The 19,190-nt window shown below is 46.5% G+C and overlaps 1 long non-coding RNA gene across 7 annotated transcripts in view; it reads right to left on the bottom strand.

Moving 5' to 3' along the window:
- Positions 1-19,190, bottom strand: part of LOC123795976 (uncharacterized) — a 148,748-nt gene that overhangs the window by 40,275 nt on the left and 89,283 nt on the right. For 4 of the 7 annotated variants that reach the window (XR_015724723.1, XR_015724725.1, XR_015724722.1 and 1 more), the window contains one exon: positions 12,344-12,554. This is a non-coding gene — a long non-coding RNA (uncharacterized LOC123795976). Of the gene's footprint in view, positions 1-12,343; positions 12,555-15,160; positions 17,058-17,077; positions 17,547-19,190 lie in introns of those variants that run through there. The other 3 variants (XR_015724721.1, XR_006780636.2, XR_015724726.1) reach the window with 2 other exon arrangements.

Raw genomic sequence — 19,190 nt, 5'->3', positions numbered from 1 at the left:
TCCAGAGACAAGATCAAGGACTGGGACAACAGAAGCCCGCCAAGTGCTTGAGGCAGCACTGCAAAAAGCAATAGATCGAAATGACTGAAGTCAAAACATTTGTGAAACAGAGGTTTTCTGAAGTGGATTTCAGATGAAATCGATCAAGAAGAGTGTTGGGACAATGCCTTCAAGTGCCCGGCCATGGATGTAAGGGAGCTCGCCGTAAGGCTCATGACCGTGACCTGACTTGGAGAGCAGGTTTGGGGTCTAAAGAGGAAACTCCCCAGCAGGGAGGAGGCACTGCTCCTGCTTCCTTCCCAGAAGACTTTACACCTTGCCGTACCCCAGGGACTCTTCCCTCTTCAGCCCCATTCGTGTTTGGTATACAGTTGGTGCTTAAAATATATTTACTAAATAAATACATTTAAAATATATTTATTCAGTAAATAAAATATATTTACTGAAGGAAAATAGAGCAAATCTATTCTAAACTTACATATCTATTTCAAATATGCATATTATATAACATACTCTTCAATTACCCTGATAATTGTTGTTCAAACACCAGGAAGAGAAAGACACGGAGGGAATAAGGACATCTGTGACAGCACAGGGTCATGTGTCAGGGCTACCAGGGTGGATGAACCCTGGATGCCTTGAGACCACTCCCTAACATGCTCCCTAATTTCTGGTTAATTCGTCCATGACTGAATGAAGATCTGCCTCACAGGGGAACCATTTGTTCTTATACAGAGAGAAAAGGCGTCCACACTAATCCAGAAAACAGCGTTGACTTATTTTCTCTCTAAGCCATTGGGAAAAGAAAGAGCAGGGCTTCTTTACCTATAAAACTGAAATGCAAAGACTTTAAAGGCTCTTCCTGCTTGCTATGGTTTCCATCTCCAGGTCTCCAGCCGGTGAGCTCCCGTCTAACAGGACCAGCCCTGGGTAGAGTGCTTAAATGGCTGGAAGAATCAGATTGTCTCCCGCTGCCCAGGACCTTCTCTCATTTTCTACCTGCTTATCCTGAATACTTTACCCCAAGGCCCATTGACAATATCCCCTAAGCATTCTGTCAATGTCTATGTCGTGATGTTCATAAGATTCCATCTCCCGTTCAGCCCAACAGCCCAGTGCTCCCGGACACACTTAAGCACCCCCGGATCACCGGAGCAGTCCCCGTCCGAAGTGGGGCTTCCAGTGCTTGCTGAAAAGCTAGCTGGTCTGTGGCTTAGGGTGTTACTCCTCCAAGGAGAGATGCGTTGCAAGATTGCGGTCCAAAGAATGAATCTGTCAGACGCAAAGTAGGAAGGAGGTAGAGAAGTTGGACTGGGTAGAGAAAACCCTGCCTGCGTGACATCCGGCTATTCTTGACCAACAGTTAGGACACATGAACTGAAAAGAGAATTATTTTACATCGGAGCTATTTTGAAAAATTCAGGATGTAGGATTGCCAAATATACATTCCACTAACTTTTCAAATTGTATAGGCCAATGGACGGTACCTCCTTGTGAGACTATGGCCACTTAGTGACAATTATTTCCTAATTCTTCAAATGGTTTGCTGGATGGGAACTAGTCTATACTGCCTTGAAGGAGGCTAATTTGAAGTCTAGTTCCTTGCATGCAAGTGTTTGCTCTCTGATCAGGCGGTAAGCTCACGGACAGCAAGGATCTTGCTAATCTCCATATCCACAGTACCTAGTGGTGGCCCCACAGCAATTCCCTCAATAAATATGGGACGGGTACATGGATGGAGGGATGAGGGCTACACCGCGCTGGAGCCCACCATGTAAACTACAGATGCTGTAGGGACAGAGGAGATGTGGGGCAGAGGAGATCATACAGGCAGATGTGGAGGTCAGAAGAAGATACCAGAACGCAAGTAGGGAGACAAATGGGGGGCAGAGCCCTTGGTCCAGCTGGGTTTTCTGGGGGACAGGGAAGCTTCTGGGTGGACTGGAAAGGATTTCTGTGCCTTTGCTGCTCTTTCTGCCAAAGGAGTACGTTTAGACCATCTCTACGGTCCTTTCCAGGCTGCGATGCTTTTGGACCACAAACTGTGAATCACCAGTCACTGGGCCCTGCAGAATACAAGTGGGACAGTCGCTTTCACCAGAAGGTCAGCCGGAAGGTGGCAGGCCTTTTTTTTTTTTTTTTTTTTTAGCGCTATTTTAAGGCTAATCCTTAAACCTTAATCACAATTCACATGAGGAGCTATTTTTCCTCGTACAAGAGGAAATTCTTGCATTTCCAAAGCTGCAAACACGACCAGGAGCCCCTTGCCGTAGCCCTGAGTCCGAAGAACATCCTTTGAGCCTCCCTCTCCTTTGATCCAATGCTGCTGATTCCTCTGTGTGAGCCTACCAACGTGGACACACAGAAGGCCGCGTCCCACAGTCATCCTACCCCACCCACCCCTTTTCCAGCTGAACCCTGACCTCCGCTTCTTATGCTAAGCCAGCCCATACAAGGCAAGAGACTACCGACAACTCCACACGCACACACAGAGCTATTGTGAGCCAGTTGCTCCAAGTTGCCTTCAAGTTCAAGGGGTTGAGGGGGAGAAGGGCAGAGGGATTCTAATCTTTGGCCTGTCACCTGGAAGAAGAAAGCAAATCCGCATACCCACGCTTCTGTCCCGTAACGTTCATCATCTTAGATCACAGGCAGTGAATCTACACTCGATCTACTCACTTTTCTTCCCCCAGTCCTGGGTTATGGCTGCTGACTCAGAAGACGGGATATGCCGGCCAGAGGGCAACTGGGAGACCGAATTCTGGATGGAGGCTAAGCCAGAGTAGTTGTGTTTTGCGAACTATCAACAAACCCTTTCAGCACACTGTAGACCTCGGGAAGTTTGCGGCTGGAATCTTTTTCTAGGGAGACGATCCGTGTATTGGGCTCCTGGGGCTGCCGTAACAAAGGACTACCAACTGCGTGCTTCAAACACCACACGTCTATTCTCCCCCAGTTGTCGTGGTTAGAAATCGGAAATCGAGGTGTTGGTGGGCTGACAGCGCCTCTGTAGGCTCGAAGAAAGAATCCTTCCTTGCCTCTTCCCAGCTTCTGATGGTTCCTGGAAATCCTTGCCCTTCCTTGGCCCGACGCTGTAGCACTCCCGTCTCTGCCTCCACTGCTATACAGCACCCTTCCCTCCCCGCCCCCCGGGCCTCTGGGTCTTCACACGGCCTTCTTATAAAGACACCGTCATTAGACTTAGCGTCCATCCTGATTCAGTATGACCTCATCTTAATTAAATACATCTGCAAAGAGCCTCGTTCCAGATAAGGTCTCATTCTCAGGTTCTGAGTAGACATGAATTTGGTGGGGGTGGGGGTGGGAGATGGGGAAGGGGACACCATTCACCCTAGTACCATATAGCAAAGGGTAAAGGCCACAGCCTAGAACTCAGGAGACCCGGGTTCAAGGTCTGGCTCTTTTACTTACTCATGTGGACACAGATGAGTCATTAAACTCTCAATGCCTTTGCCATAAAATCGGACCACCACCACTGACATCTCGAGGTTGCTGTGAGACAGGGGCGAGAACCTCTGGTGGACTGCAGTATGGAATTATTTTGATGCGACACCAGCCCCCAAGTCCAACCCTGGGCTGGCTAAGCTGGAAGTCACAGAACTTCATGTGACAGGCAGCTTCTGAGATGGCCCCCAAGGATCCCTGTCTCCTGAGAGCCACATCCTTGTGTAATCCTTTCCCCTTGAGTATCAACTGGACACCTAGTGACTTACAGTCTAATGAACCTGGCAAAAGTGATGGGCTCTCTCTCCTGAGACCCCAACTTCTGTCTTACTCACCATCCCTTGCTTTCTCACCCCCTTTCTGTGATGGACAGCACCTGCCATGCTGTAAGTGCCCTGTAGCGAGGCCCACGCGGCAGGGGACTGGCGGAGGCCTCTGACGGAGGGGAGGATCCTGCCAATACCACTGAATCAGCTTGAAAGCAGTTGAAAGCAGCTTGAAAGCCCCCAGTTGACCTCGAGAAGGCTGCAGCCCAGCCTACGCCCGAATGATAGCCAGCAAGAGACCCTGACCAGAGGACCCATCCCGATTCCTGACCCACAGAATTTTGGAGAATAAATGTTTGTTATGCTAAGCCACTAGTTGTGGGATAATTTTTTACACAGCCGTAGAGAACTAACTGCTAAAGACTGAATGTTGTCATACTCCACCCCCCCCCCCCGCCCCACCCCAGTGCTTACGTTGAAACCTAATCCTCAGTATGACGATATCAGGAGGTGGGACCTTGGGGAGGTGATTAGGTCATAAGAGTGGAGCCCTCATGAATGAGATTAGTGCCCTTAGAGAAGAGACTTTAGAGCGTCCTCTCCCTTCTACCATGGGGGGGGGGGGGGAACAGCGAGAGGACAGCCTACAAACCAGGATGGGGCCGGACAACAAATTTGGCCGCTCCTGATCTTGGACTTCCCAGCCCTTCAGAACTGGGAGAAATACATTTCTGTTGTTTATAACCTAGTCTGTGGTATTCTGCAATAGTAGCCCTCACCAAGACATTAATATAGCTTATTAAATCAATTTAAAAATTGAGAAACAAGGGGAAAGAGATGGGTTAGGGCAGAAGTGAAGGACCATACTACCCGAGCCTTGGGTTATGCAGTATGTGGGTCTCTGGTCTCTCTTGGCCAGGTTAACCCTCCCCACTGACGGTTTCACTAAGAAGACCGAGCTGAGGTCCCACAGGCAGAAGGTACCTGGGCCAATAACACACATTTGCTCCGTGGGGGGAAGGCAGAGGCAAGTGCTCACGGCCACAGCTGTGGCTCATCAATCAGCCTGTTGAGCGGCTATGAATTTCATCTGGCAGGGAACATAGGCGACCAGAATGGGTAACACCAATATGCGGCCATTTTAAGACCTTATAAATATTCAGTACCAGGTCTGACTATATATAGGATACCATGAATATTTGGTGCCCTATATACTTTACGTGTATTATGAACATTCACTGCCTCCTGGGTCTTTCCATCGTTTTCAATTTGTTAAAAAAGTAATTTCTTAACCTTGAAACATTACAGAACCAAGAGAAGCCCTACTATTGTCACTCATGCCACCTGCTTTACTGGCCACACTTTTACCACATCTTTTGCCTTGCTTAGAATGTCTTCTGCCAGGCCTATCAAATTCCTATTCGCCCTCCAAAGCCCAGCTTAAGGCCCACATTCTCCAGAAAGCCTGTCCTGAGCCAGCAGCGTCCCAGAGCTGGCTCATATGAGCTCACGAGAGTTGGTTAACTGGTAATTTTTCAGGAATTTTGCAAGCCAATTATTGAACATGGACATTTAAAATTGTATCATGTAAACTAACAATGAAAGAAATTAAAGACAAAGGTAGTAAATGCCCAGAACTCATCACTTCTGAATTACTGTCCTACATCTGATAATAATCTATGCCTGAGTGTCTTTGCACCCACTGCACCTTCATGGCGGAACTACTCTATGAGGGCTGCTCCTGTGTGTCTCCTGTGTGTGTCTTCCCAGCTCCACATTTCGTGAAGTCAGCCTGGTGACTTGAAATTAACCAGGGTGGCATTATGGTATTTATACCATGGAAAGTGGCAAATGCTACAAAGTAAAGCTTTTATTTTCTTCCCTGGGAGCTGGTTGTTAAACATTTACCAGCACCACCACTGATGCCAGCCAAAGTAATCCCTCTGAATTCGAAACTCTCCAAGTGCTTCCTATCTTTTCTCCTCAATGAATGGGCATTTAGCATTTGCTGACTTAGTTACCAGGTACATTTCCTGGAGGTGTGTGCGCGCGCATGTGCGTGCACGCACACCTTCTCCCCCTAACTGCGTTGTTGTCAGCTTTAGGGGCAGGAACAGTGTCCCCTTTATCCTTTCTGAGCTGCCGTACCCTTAAATAACATCCTCCTCCCCAGTGTGAAACCCAGCACCGTTTCTAGATTTCCCAGCACTCCAGGGGCTCACATTCCCACCATCTCTCCTACTTCCATTCTAGCTCCTGGCCTCCCTGAGCTGCTGTTCTTCTGTTTCTGCCCCACACCAGCCCCCATCACTCCTCCTTCTCCACTCGCCCCCCCACCCCAGCCCAGCACCATGGAAACAGCAATATATTTTTATCAAGGGTTTGGATCTAATGGAACTGGAGAACAGCACAGGGATCGGTAATAATTCAACATCAGGCATCACTTCCCTGATATAGACATTCCCATCACTGGGGATCTCTCCTCGCCCTTTTTTCCTCAGTGGTCCCCTCTCCACCAGGACCCCTATATCCATGTTTGAGGGTCCCCAAACTCCTGTTTCCTTGCCCACCAAAGGGAAACCACAATTTGTATAACTATGATGCCAAGGGATTTGCTGTGAATCCCTCCCCAACCTAGGACCCACTTTGCACATTAAAAAATTATGATAAAAACTCTCAACAAAGTAGGTATAGAAGGAATATACCTCAACATAATAAAGGCCATATATGACAAGCCCACACCTAACATCGTACTCCGTGATCAAAAACTAGAAGCTTTTCCTCAAAGATCAGGAACAAGACAAAGATGCCTACTTTCATGACTTTTATTTAACATAGTACCGGAAACACGAGCCAGAGCTATTAGGCAAGGAAAAAAAAGGGAGGGGGGCAGCCAAATCAGAAAGGAAGAAGTAAAACAGTCTCTAATTGCAGATAACATGATACCATATATAGAAAACCCTCAAGACTCCACCAAAACTGTTAAAACTAATCAACAAATTCAGTAAAGTTTCAGGATACAAAATCAATATACAGAAATTAGTTGTGTTTCTATACTCTGATAATGAACTATCAAAAAGACAAAATTAGAAAATAATTTCATTTATAATTGTAACAAAAAATATCTAGAAATAGATTTAACCAAGGAGGTGAAAGACCTGTACACTGAAAACTGTAAGACACTGATGAAAGACATTGAAGACAAATAAGTGGAAAGATACGCTGTGCTCATGGATTGGAAGAATATTGTTAAAATGTCCACACTCCCTGTAGCAATCTACATAGTCAATGCAATCCCTATCAAAATTCCAGTGGCCCTTTTCACCGAGAGCAAATGACCCTAAAATTTGTATGAAACCACAAAAGACCCCAAATACCCAAAGCAATCTTGGGAAAGAACAATAACACTGGAGGCATCATGCATCCTGATTTCAAACTATAATGCAAAGCTCTGGTGATCAAAACAGTATGGTATTGGCATAACAGACACATAGATCAAGGGAACAGAATAGAGAGCCCAGAAATAAACCCACAATTATATGCTCAATTAATTTACAACAAAGGAGTCAAGGAAATGGGGAAAGAACAGTCTCTTCAATAAATGGTGTTGGGAAAACCAGACACCCACATGTAAAAGAAGGATATTGGACCACTGCCTTACATCATACACAAAAAATAACTCAAAATAGGTTTAAAAAAAAAAAAAACAAAAAAACCTTGACTATAGACCTGAAACCATAAAATTCCTAGAAGAAAACATAGGCAATAAGCTCGACATCAGTCTTGTGATGATTTTTTGGATTTGACACCAAAAGCAAAGCAACAAAACTAAAAATAAACAAGTGGGACCACATCAAACTAAAAAGTTTCTATGCAGCAAAGGAAACCATCAACAAGGTGAAAAGACAATGTACTTAATGGGAGAAAATATTTGCAAGTCATATATGCAATAAGGGGTTAATATCTAAAACACAAAGAACTCCTGTAATTCAATAGTTACACACACACAGAGAGAGAGAGAGAGAAACTGAATAGACATTTTCCAAAGAGGACATGCAAATGGCCAACAGGTACGTGAAAAGGTGGTCAACATCATTAATCAGGGAAATGCAAATCAAAACCATAATGAGATATAACTTCACACCTATTAGAATGCTATTATCAAAAAGAAATAGTAAGAGTTGGCAAGGATGTGGAAAGGGAGCCCTTGTGCGCTGTTGGTGGGAATGGAAGTTGGTGCAGCCACTATGGAAGACAGTATGGAAGTTCCTTAAAAAATTAAAACTAAAACTATGATATGATCCAGCAATCCCACTTCTGGGTATTTATCCAAAAGAATTTAAGACAGGATCCGGAAGAGAAACTTGCACACCCATGTTTACTGCAGCATAATTCACAATAACCAGGAGGTGGAAGAAACTAAATGTCCATAAACAGATAAACAAAACGTGGCCTATACATACAATGGAATACTATTCAGCCTTAAAAAAGAAGGAAATCCTGCTACAGTAAGGATGGACCTAAAGGATATTTTGCTAAGTGAAATAAGCCAGTCACAAAAAGACAAACACGGCATGTTTCCCTTTATACAAGGTATTAAAGTAATCAAACTCATAGAAACAGAAAGAATCGTGGTTGCCAGCCGCTAGGGAGAGAGGAAAAAGCAGAGTTGTTCAATTATAGAGTTTCAGTTTGCAAGATGAGAAAGTTCTAGAGATCTGTTATACAACAATTTGCAGAGAGTTAACAATATTGTAACATATGCTTAAAAATTGTTAAGAGGGTAAATTTATGTTTTACAATTTTTTTTTTAAAAGGACACAGACCAATCTCATTCTAAAAATATGGGATTCTATAACGGAACTCTAGAAACAATACCAGACAATCATGTGTGTGCCTGCTATAAATTATTTTTGGACTCCCTGTCATTTGGGACTATCTAGGCTGCTCTTACCGTCATTGTGGATAAGGAAGGGGTATGTTTAATGAGGTGTCCGAGTGTCTCACTGAGTCCACTTTTAGTCCAGGGACATTCCGTACACTGTATATTCTTTTTACGACTGGAAAAAAGTCTTCTCCCGTGTTATAAATGCAAGTGCACACGGTAAGCATAGCAAAGGGACGGCCCCACACAGGGAGTATGGGAGAGAGCTGTCACCTGTCATCACCACCCAGCATCTGCCTCTGCCGAATCTCTCCCTGGGGACCCAGAACCCAGCATCTGCTCCTGACAGCACCCTGGCAGATGGTCTTCCTTTCTCCCCGAGAACAGCCTGCTGGAGACACCACCCTGCTTAAGCGAACTTACGGAGCTGAAAAAAATCCCCTTGATCCTTCATTCTTTATTTTGTGAACTAACGTTTTTGTGAAGAGCGTTTTCTTGAAGCAGAGTTCCCTCCACCATCATACTGGGTGGTTTTTCTAACGCTCGCTCATGCAAAAGGCTGCCCCCATCGTCAGAGCAGCTTTGATAGTCCCCTCAAAGAAAAGAAATGTTTTCACTTTACCCTTTTGCTGTTGTTGTTCTTTTTTAAGGAGAGCAGCAGATGTTCGACATAGGGGTCATGCTGCTAGCGACCAGCTTAAACGCAAGACCGTTTCCACATGGGAGCTGTCTTGCTTCTCCCTGGTGACTCGAAGCAGGGTCTTCAGAGTCTGTCCCGACAGCCTGTATCAACGCGGCTCAAGGTCTAGTGTGTCCCTTGGAAGAATTTTAATGTTTTTGACAGACTATCTATTAAAATGCTTGTGGAGTTTCCAGTCTGTGTTTGCACTGAGCTCCATCCAGGTAAAAAGCAAAAGAAAATACTCCGCGTGGTCTTTACTGCAGGGTTCAGCCAGATAGGGACCGACTTTTATTGTCAGTGGCACCAAAGTCTGCACCATCTGCCCAGGCTGGAGGCTCCAAATGGCTCCCCAAGGCCACAAGCCTCCTGTAGACATGGGGTTTGGAAAAGGCCCATTTGGATCTTGCAAGTGTACCACAGGCCACCTCCCAGGCCTGAAAACATTTATCAAAAGGATGTGAAGTCCAGATTAACAGACAATTTTAGCCACCGTGCCCCCATGTATGTCATAAAATCATGCATTTTCAGAGCTAGAAAGGATCTGAGAGGTCTTCTAGGTCAACGCCCTCATGCTACAAAGAAGGAAAGTGGGTGGGCAGTGAGTCAAAGAAGGTCATCGCAGGACACCTGCTGGTTGGTAACAGAGCCTGGGCCCGAAGCCAGCCAGGCCTCCTGACTCCCCACAATCGGATCTTCCCACTACAGCCTGGCAGAGTTTCCAGATAACCAAAACATTGACAAGACCCTGCCAGCGGCCCACCAACTTCAGTCAATATTTGCTATGATGGAATTCCAGCAGAACCTAGAGATTTGGAAATTTGTGTTCACGGGGTTTGATGTGTTCTCTTGGAAAAAGAGGATTTTTGACTTTTCTAGAAGTGATCCGTTTACTTAGTTCACTCATGTCAAGTGTTTTGTACCAGACTCATGCTCAGTAAATTCATGTTCCACAAACATCCAGCCCATTTCCCCTGTATCTGCACCCCTGGAAAGGACCTACATGACAAATGCCTTCTGGGCCCTTGAAGCAGACTGAGAGGGGTAGCAGGTAGATCTAGCATTTGGGGGTATTTGGTCCTGGGCACTTCGCCTAATGGAGCCATTGAATCACAAGCCAGAGGGTTTGAGTTAGGGTCTGGTCAGTCCCTGTCTGGCTCCCTCAGGAAGGTTCAGTCCTGGCCTGGCCCACAGGACGGATTTAAGGAGCTCTGGCCCTCAGCTCTCTGCTTCAACTCGGGCCAGCTGCCGATTTCCTAAGTTGGTGCCCGTGCTCTGTCCTTCTGTGCCTAAGGGTTAGCTTCTCCTGGCATCACCTGCCAGGTTCCATGATTTGTTCTCAGCACGGGCCCTAATTCTCCCGCACACCCCATGACAGATGTCCCTAGTGCTGGGTTCTGGATTCCCTGTCCCTGGGTCCTGCCTTCCTTTTGGAACACAGGACAATCTTCACTAGACCTCTCCGGATCTCACCTAGCTAGGCTTGAGGGAAGCGGCTGGTGGTTCTGACCCCACACGTCTGTACCTTCCGATGATGCCCCACCAGGATGGGGGGGCCTGTAGGCTAAACAGCTCTCTGGCTTCCCACCTGGTTTCTGCCTCATCCCCACCCCACCCCTCCTTCAGCCCTTGGCTGGGTCTTGCTCCACCCAGATCAAGTCTATGTTTTCTGATGAAAGTCAAGCGGGCCAGGCCAGATACACCTGGTTTAAAGCAGCCCTGTGCACATAGAAATAGGTAAGCACGCGTATTCTCTCTCTGGTTGTTGGCACGAAGGCACATAGGACAGGATGCCAAGAATTCGGCCATTAGAAAATAAGGCTGTTGGGTCTCATAAGGTAAGTTTGATTATTTATGGTCTTTAAAGTGATCTGGTTTTGAAAGGGAGCTGAAATGTTCTCATTAAATGAACACTTTGAGGATCTGAACATGGCGACGCGTCCATCCTTGTCCCCAGGTTCCCAAGGATGTCCCTGATATGTGGAAACTCATCAACCATAAGAGAGAGATCAAAACAAGACTTTGAATCTTAAGGATCTATTTTGAAAGCATGTGTGTATGCGTTCCTTGTTAAAAGTAACTAAATCGGGGGATATAATGAATAGTCTCTGTTTCTATTTAAGTTTTGTTGATCAAAAAATCTGAGTTCAAAAAAAAAAAATCTGAGTTCATGATTTGCCCCCTTGACAATTTCCAAAAGCATGCACCTTGTTTATACGGTTCTCAAAAATGAATCCAGCCTGGGCCCTTGTCCTACGCTCAAGACTTGGCTTTTTCCTGGAGCCCTGAGAAAGGTCATGCAGGGAGTGTAGTGGGAATAAGCTGACGACCCCTGGGTGGAAAACAGCACAGCCTCAGCTGACAGAGCAGCAGAGGCCCCCAGAGGCCCAAGAAGATGAAGGCTCCCAGTTGATCTGGTGATGGGGCGGTGAGCCCAAAGTCGGGGGTCGGGTAGTCATGGAGGCGGACGGAGAGTGCTCAGTAAATTATGGAACTAGCGTCAGGTCCCCTTTGACCTCTCATTCTGTCCTGACCCCAATAATTCAGAGATGTAAGATTTGTACAGTCAGTTCTGAAGTTATTTCAAATGGTAATGCCTTACAAGTATGTGTTTCACTTGCAAATTTTCAAAAATACTTTTGTAAACTGTCTTCAGTTGGCTTCACCAGAAGTAGGCTCAGGAGAAGATTCGTGTGGGAGTGATTTACAACGGAGGTGCTCCCAGGAGAAACCAGCAAGGGGGGGGGGAGCAGCAGCTACTGCAGCCCAACAGCCATCCACCGAGGGAGGTCTCAGGTTGGAGCCTTTGGAAGCAAAGCGCTCAGAAACCGGGGGATGGACGCACAGAACCCCCGAGCCGGCTCCACGGCTGGTCTGGGTGCAGCACTGATAGCAGACGCTATCTGCTAGCTCCCTTGGTCCCTAAACAACTCGGGGAGGCAGGAGGGATTGTACCCTCCATTCACAGAATGGGGAAGCTGAGATAAAGAGAAACTGCCGACGAGGTCACACACCCTCAGTGTAAGTAACAAGATGTACAGAACTCACCCGGCTGTGTTCAGTCCTCCGGGCTCTTCTTCCTCTCTACCAGAAAGGGATTCTTCCTGCTGTCGGTCCGTGACGGCTTCCCACCTGGCCATGGCAATGGGCGCCAAGGGCAAGCAATATAATGGGAAGGTCAAAGCAGCTGCGTTCCCAAACCAGCTGGAAATTACTTCGGGATTTGCTGACGTTGTCAATTACCCAGCTTCTTAGCCCCCTAAATCAGAACAGATAGTCAGGATTCAGGAATGGTTTTGTGCTTATTAATCTTAACATCTCTAGGAAACAGGCTTCAGAATAAGGTTGTTTTTGATAAACTATCCTCCTAATGTGCCTTTGCATTGTCCCAGCCTGAACTTGTGCCGCTCCTGCCTGGGCGAGCTGCCCCCCCCCCCCATTCACTTCTTACCCACATCCTCCTGGCAGTCAAGACCCGCTTTGAGCACATCTTGCCAGAGGCCCCCCGCTGGCCCCAAGGGCACTGACCACCCTGGATGTGGGTCCTGCAGCCTTTGGGTGATACCTCGTCCTGCCTACCTTTCTAACGGGCTTGCTTCTTTCTGCCCAGAGGGAGGATCTGTTTCTTAGGACCGTCTCCCCAGCCTGTGCCACACCTGAGTATCGTCTGCAAAGTCCAGCACGATGCTTCGAAAATGGTAGATGTTGAAACAACGGTTAGTTACTCGGTTTTGGAGACAGAAAAATGGAAGCACCGGGAGGAACCCGCCCAGATAAAGCACGAGCCACGGCGCACAGGCAAGGCTTAGCTTGCGATCACTTCCTGCTGATTTTGCTTGTTGAAACCGGGCCGGACCCTGAGATCTCTGTTCGAGACCACCCCTTTTAGGGCTGGCAAAGAAAGGGGCAGGCTCTAGAGTCAAACCTGCCTGCCTGAGTCATTAACTGTGGGAGCTCAGGCAAACTTACTTCACTTTTCTCTGCCTCTTGTTTCCACTCTGTAAAATGAGGTAAATAACAGCACCTGTCTCATAGGCTTACAGGGATTCGATGAGTCTCCCGTGCATAAGGAGCTCGGAAGGGTGCAGACAAGCATGCTACATAGATCTATTCTTACCACGACTATTGTTTGGAGTCCAGAAGGATAAAGGATTTGCCTAACATCCCATTTCTGGGAAGACTGTGCTCCCGTACCACGTTCTCTGTGAAGCCTTCCCCCGACCACCCTATTTAAATGGCAGCCCTCCCTCTCCCTTCTGTTTGCCTTAACCCCCTTCCCTGCATGTCACCTTCTAACCTACTATGTCATTGGCTTATTTTGTTCCCTTCACCCTGGGAAGGCAGGGACAGGAGTTTCTGCCTATTTTGTTCCCTGCTGGACCCCCAGGGTCTGGAAGCGTGCCTGAGGCGACACACAGTAGCCACGCGATCATTATCTGAATGATGAAGCGGCAAGCCGGGTCGCCGTGTTGTATAGGTGGCCCCAAGCCCGGCCACAGACGGCCCGGGTGATGACGTGTGGTATGGCTCCCAGACTCCCTCTGCAACCCCCACCCCAGCACCCACAAACACACAGTGACATTTCAGCAGCAAACCAGGGAGAAGGCTCTACGTCCTCGCGCAGACGCTGCAGGAATGAGAGGCAGAGAGGCGGGGCCGCCAGCCAGACACGTTCGGCTCCCAGAGTGGCTGCTCTCTAGCTGTGTGACTTGGACAAGGCCCTCTGCCTCTTTGGACCCCCCTCTCGGGCACGTGGTCTCCAGGCCTCCCCCAGATTCCTGGGTGGCGGCTTCAAGGCTTCCTCACTCGCAGATGCCGAGAGGCCAGGGTCTGCCCGGCCTGCCTGGTCTCCCCTGATGCCAATCAGCAAGGCGGCTCTGGGCGCCGGTGCTGCCAGGGCCTGGCCCGGGGGAGAGGCAGGGGATGGGCCCGGCCGGCTCTCCGCAGACCCGCCCTCCCGCGATCCTGAGCAGCGGGACCCGGACGCCTGCTGAATCCCTTGCAGCTGGGAGGTGCTCGGGTGGGCCCTGTGTCTGCACCGGGCGGGTTTTTTTCTTATTGCCAAGAATTTCCGCTTCCAAGGGCATTCATCTTTCCCAGGAACACCCCTCAGCTAAAAGAGAAAAGAAAAAGCAAACAAAAGAAACCCTCCCTGAAGAAGGAGACTTTCTCTGACTGCGTGTCCCTGATAAGAGAAACCCTCTGCAATTGTGACATCCTGTTCGAGACCTGCCCTGTGGCTCCTCTCCCTGGCCAGGCCCTCGGGGCTCCTCTGCGTGTGAGGAACAGAGCTGGGGGGCTGGGGGCCTACACAGTCAGCAGATGATCTTTTGAGACTTGGGGACGTGAATTCAAGCAGTCGGCCAAGTGTGCAAAATTCCCCAGCTGAGGCTGATTAACTTCTCTCTCCCATACACACTTTTTTTATTTTTACTTCTTACTAATTTATTTACTTATTTATTTATTTTTATATAAACTCTGTGGCCAACCTGTGGCTTGAACTCATGACCTTGAGATCAAGAGTCCAGTACTCCACCAACTGAGCCAGCCAGGCACCCCATCTCCCACACACACTTAACAACTTAGACACATTGCCTGCTAGACATTTAAAGACAGAAATGACTGTATCATCTTTTCTAGCCTAAGATCCCTCTTCCATTTTGCTAACGAGCCCCACAGGCACGGGCCCACCGGAGACTGGACTCTGTTGTACACGGCTCTGCGGTCCAGTACAGAAACCACTTGCCACGTGTGGCTACTGAGCCCTGGAAGTGGGGCAAGTCTGAACTGAGAGAGGCCGTAAGTGTAAACGTGCACCAGGTTTCAAGGATTTAATATGACCAAAAAAATGTAAAATAGCTCAATAATAATTTTTCTACTGATTTCATGTTAAAATGATAACATCTGGGATATATTGGGTCAAATAAATACATTAATAACATTAATTTTTTACCTTTCCAATGTGCCTACCAGAAAATGTAAAATGACGTATATGGTTCATATCATGTTCTGTTGGACTGTGCGGATCTAGAATTTAGTTTTCTTTGAATTCTAAGTTTCTAAGTTCAAAGAAGGGGGGTGCCTGGGTAGCACAGTCGTTAAGCATCTGCCTTCGGCTCAGGGCGTGATCCTGGAATTCCAGGATCGAGCCCCACGTCAGGCTCCTCTCCTGGGAGCCTGCTTCTTCCTCTCCCACTCCCCCTGCTTGTGTTCCCTCTCTCGCTGGCTGTCTCTGTCAAATAAATAAATAAAATCTTTAAAAAAAAAAAAAAAAGGAAAACAACATTTTGCCTTGCCCACTGTCCTTGGATATTCGATCCATTTTTTCCCAGGTTACAAAATAAGCTAGAATAACGCTTTCTGTCTCACTATTCATTCCAAAAGCCCTGAGAAAGGAGGTGAGCACAGGGCTGTCATCAGTCAGTCAAAAGCTCCAAAAGGCATTAAGGTCTCATTTTTCTCTGCATACAAGGCCTGGTGGTTTCTACAGTGGGCAATCTTCATTTCCCACTGTACCTCTTACTTAGAAATATCATTATTTCAGAGTCCTCTTTGTAAAACCACTGTTCTCCTAATTGACCAATCAAGGGAAGGTGTTTGAAAAGCCATTTATTAGCAATGGAGTTAGGGATATCTTGTCAGGAAATGTTTAAGTTACGGCTTTCTTGCTACCTGCTGCCCTGACTTGAATCTTGTTAAGAGAAGGTTCTATGACTAGTACCCAGGAGACAGGAATGCTGATACCACCCTGTGACTAGTGGTTACATGACCTTAAGGAATCCACTTCCCTGGGCTGAAGTTTTGCCATCTATAAAGCTGGCAGGTGGCTTCTAAAATTCCTTCTACTCTTTGTACTAGATTTTAAATCCTAGACTTAAAAGAAACCCAAAACTCAGATTTTCAGTCTTCCATCTTAATTGTGACAAGCTTAATGATTGGTATCATAATCAAGGTGCAATGACAAAAACCACTGTTTTGTAGTCAACGTTTCAATATTATGCAGGAGTTTTCTAGCTTATAAAGATTTTCCTTCTAAGTTTGGGATTATCAAATCTAAGCAAGAGAAGGACCCGTAGCATGTCTCTGATTATTTTATAGTAAAAACCATGTCCAGGTGTGCAATCACCCCAGGCTAGCAGTTTGGGCATGTCTACCAAGACCTGCAAAGTTCATGTCCCATGATCCTGCAGTTCCCTTCTTGGGATCTATCACAAGGAAGCTAGTGGAAATCTGAATAGATTTATCTGGAGAGTTAATGAGCCAGGCTACTTAACATAGCATCATCACCATCATCATCATCATCATAGGAAAAAGTCAGATGTCAGGTAAATGGTAAAATAAGTAGATTAAGTAAGTCTGTACAATAGAATATTATTACAGCGTTAAAATGGTTTTAAAGAGCTATTTCAGAACCTAGGAAAGTATTCCTAACACATAGTGTCAAAGTCAGGTTATAGAGAAAATTCTTCAAAATCTTAAGACCGATTCTCCCCATCCAATGGCATTTTGTGAGTGATTTTATTTTCACAGTCATGCTTTTCTCTTTATTTTCCAAATTCTTTAACAATTCCAATTACTTTAACAATCAGAACAATGGTGACTTTTACAGAGAAATTCATCACACTTTTCTCAGCCCTACAGTGCTCCAGGCTTTATTTGATTCTGTGTCAGACTCGAAGCTGAACTGGAAAATCTGGGGCTCTCACTGCTTTCGAAGAGTGCGTAGGACGGCTCAGTAAAGATCTGCTTAACGACTGAGGAACTGGAGGGGAAAAAATACATCATGAAGAGCCAAATAAAACAGTTTTTAAACTTCAAGTTTAATTTTCAAATGAATGGTACAGAAAATAATTATGGGTGGAGAGGAAGAATGATTGCAATGAACTTGAGCTCAAAGGAAAGTTTTTATGGAGGGCGCCTGTATCAGTGTGCGCGGGCCGCCATCACAAAGCCCAGACTGGAGGGGATTCCACAACAGAAAGAGATCTCTCATAGTTCCAGAGGTTGGAAATCCAAGTTCAAGGTGCCTACAGCCCTCTCTCCTGGGCTCACACACGGCTGCAATCTCGCCGTGTCCTCATACGGCCTTTCCTCTGTGTGTTCCCATCGCTGGTGTCTCTTTATTTGTTTAAATTTCCTCCTCTTATAAGATCACCAGTCAGACTGGTTTGGGGCCCACCTCAACAGCCTCATTTTAATTAAACTCACCTCTTTAAAGGCCTATCTCCAAATATAGTCACACGCAGAGGTCCTGGGGATCAGGAATTAAAATTCAACATGTGAAAATGAGGGGCACGCAATTCAGCCCAGAACAACATCCATCCCAAGTGATTCCATCGACCTTAAATCTTCCAAGTAATCCCAATTGATTCCTGGGCTCTCAGAGGCGGACAGGCTGGGTCCTTATTATCAGTGGCCATAAACTATTGGTCGCAGGCTGTTAGTGAAGAAGCTGGAGGAGGAGAGGCTAAGTGCCCGCGCTTGGATCTGAGACACCGAAGATTTTTATATGGAGCTGAGGATCCCTTTAGGGAAGTTTCTGGAGGAAAAGTGAGGTACCGGGGCAACTGGGTGGCTCAGTTAGTTAAGCATCTGCCTTCAGCTCAGGTCATGATCCCAGGGTCCTGGGATCAAGTCCCGCATGGGGCTCCCTGTTCAGCGGGGAGTCTGCCTCTCCCTCTGCCTCTCTCTCTCTCAAGTAAATAAATAAAATCTTAAAAAAAAAAAAAAAAAGCGAGGTATCAAGTTAGAAGAGTCAATGTAGCAAAGCCTTTCATCCTTGGCTAAGAAATTGGACTGGATCCTGTAGATAATGGGGAATCATTAGACAGTATTAATATAATACTTGTGTGACTTCCCTGTTTCTTATTTGTTTTGTTTTTTAATACCGGCAGCTGAAAATATCTCCTCTACCTGAGCCTACGGAGGTGTTGCTTATTAACACAGAGCATTTGAGTAAGGATAATCTTGGCAAACAAGCCTTGGGTTTCAAAGAAAAGATGGCCTTTGTTCCATCAAATAAAAATATCACAGAATTGAATAAGCCCTACTCTGCTTCCCTGTGCCTACACAGCCAAAGGAAAAAGTTAAGTCAATTATCTGGATAATCCTGTTTTACTTATGGAGATTTTAGCTCTAGTGGAGGATGCCTACCTAGTCTTACTCCCTTTTAGAAAATCATTAAGTCCAGAGCCATCTAAATGCTAGAGGTAAAATGGATATTCCTTCCAGAATTTTCTTTTTTGGAGTTCCTGCACTGTACAGGCTGATTCTTTCTTAACCTCTGACTTCCTCTGCTACCCTCATGAGTTGCCAAGTTCCCCACCAAAAGATCCCCAGAGGAAGGCGGCCACAAGAAAACTCACTGGCCCTGACTGGAGCCTGCTTTTCTTATTGAAATGGAGATTTAAGGTCAGTGAACCAAACAAAAACCAAAACACAGCAAACTCATCAAAATGCAGGCCCCTAAACGGAGACTAACACTGCTTCCCTCTTAATTTAAAAGAGAGATGGAACAGAACGCCACTGGCTTCCCAGAAAACATGGCACTTTTCCCTAGTTAAGCAAAATAGATTTAATTTGCGTTCTATTTTAAGGCTTGGCCCTCAATTTTGTCTCTATCCTTGTCCTTTTACGTCATCTCTCCTACCGCCTTCCAGTGCCTTTTATCTTTGCAAACACCTTAAATCTTTTTTGGAACAAGACACCCATACAGACACACTCATCCCAACAAACAACACTTGAAGGTCCTCATTGGGCACGCCGCTGCTCAGGCTCTTCTCTTCCCCCACTTTGGCTCCTGAAAGCCTGGAGTGTGCGAAAGGAACCAGCCACGTCTGCCATCTACATTCTCAGCTGGGTGGTGGCCAAGGTGAAGTAGAGAGAACATCCGACA

Source organism: Ursus americanus, chromosome 6 (genome assembly GCF_024610735.1).
Source record: "Ursus americanus isolate L20-20 chromosome 6, mUrsAme1.1.p, whole genome shotgun sequence".
Taxonomy (NCBI): domain Eukaryota; kingdom Metazoa; phylum Chordata; class Mammalia; order Carnivora; family Ursidae; genus Ursus; species Ursus americanus.
The sequence above is the reverse complement of the archived record's forward strand: the minus strand, read 5'-3'. Positions and strand labels throughout refer to the sequence as shown.